Source organism: Euprymna scolopes, chromosome 5 (assembly GCF_053919585.1).
Source record: "Euprymna scolopes isolate OS-2025 chromosome 5, ASM5391958v1, whole genome shotgun sequence".
In the NCBI taxonomy this organism is placed as follows: Eukaryota; Metazoa; Mollusca; class Cephalopoda; order Sepiida; family Sepiolidae; genus Euprymna; species Euprymna scolopes.
In genome coordinates this window covers 38,774,066-38,775,742 of record NC_136486.1, presented here as the reverse complement: position 1 = coordinate 38,775,742, position 1,677 = coordinate 38,774,066, and positions in this window count along the sequence as shown.

The window sequence follows — 1,677 nt, the reverse complement described above, 5'->3', positions numbered from 1 at the left end:
CAGAGATCATTTTCTTATAAATTAAAATAATTATTTATAAGATATTTCAAGGTATATTTTTAGCAAAGGAAAGTTAATTCTTTGGGTTCTTAACGGTTTCAAGATGCAGGATCTTTTCAACTTAGGTTCATTCAGGCAGCTTCTCAGTCAAAGGACGAAGAGCTTTTTGATTTAGCTCTTTTGGGAAAATTATCTAGCCCTGGGCGAGAGCCCAAAGCTGAGGTATGTACTCAGCGATGGCCAGCAGGCAAATTCTCTTTTCATTTGCCAAACACAAGTTTTTTTTTTATGGAACCCTCATTCCAACTATCATCTCTTTGAGATTAGCATTTACTCCTCTATCGTTTCGAGATTACCCTTTCCCTTCTATTATCTTTTTCTTCTCTTTTCTTTCTTTTTCTGAATATCTTTTCTTTCTTTCTCTCTTAAACCCATTTTTCTCTTTAATTCTCTTTTTCCTTTTCCTTTCTTTCCCTCTCTCAAACTCCTTTGCTCCAAAGAACTTTATTATCACCTATGCTGGAGGTTTTTTACCTTTCAAGTTAATTCTTATCACCTACAAGATGGTCTTGTCACTTGACATAAAAGACATGGTTAAATCTTGGCGCCAATGTTGACTTTTTTTTCTATCATATCAGCAATAAAAAACATATTCATTCTTTTCTAAACAATTTTGTCTATCTCAGACCTTGTGTCAAACACCCCACCTAACGCTTAGCCCATTAACAAGGTATTACTCAGCGCACACAACAGCGTTACATGTTTAGCTACTGGCATCTCCGCAAGCAACACAAGTTGTAATCATGGACTACTACAGTCTCATGAACTCATTGATGGCAAGTCCGCACACATACAAACAAAAATACTTTCTTTGTCTGGACCATTTCAACTCTTCCTAACTTTTTCCTTTTGGGTTCTTTACTTTTGGTTGTTTTATCATAAAGTTGATATTTTATATATGGATAAATTTTGTCATTACCTTGGATAATCTCTTATCTTTTATATTAGTGTTCGTGCAAGAAGTCCACAGGGCATGATCATGTTGACACACTAGTTCTTGTTAAATCATCAGAGTTAAGCAACGTTAACCCTAATCAGTACTAGATGAGCGACCATTTAGGAATATAAGCTGCTGCATGTAGGAGGACATTGGAACCTCCCTACAAAAAATGCGAAAACCTAACGTTGTTATCTCTTCTTATTAGGATATACATATGACTGAGAACAACTTGTAAATTTGTCTTGAGGCAGCATTCACCCCAGATCAATTAAGCCATCTCCTTCCAATGAATTCACCGCATCTTGCATGAAACTGACTAAACCAGTGATCCATCGCCAACGCTTACACAGTTGACCGCCAGTCATGGTTACAACTGCGAACCTGTAGATTGTTGGACCCAAGATCGATTCGGAATCTTGCTTAACCGTTCTGAGCCACGTTTTTAACTAGGCATCGATCGTTTCTTCCAATCCTGAGGAGGAACTGGATCAACAGCTTCTCTGATGAGATTGCCTCATTGACAGCAGAGAGCATGACCAGCCCAGCAAAGTCATCTTGTGAGAAAAGCCCGCTAGAGAAATGTGTTATGACACTGCGCTCAGACCATCGTGTTTGGTAGGTGCCAGGATATACACAGAATGTGACGCAGACAGAAATGATAAAAAACTTCCAGTCTG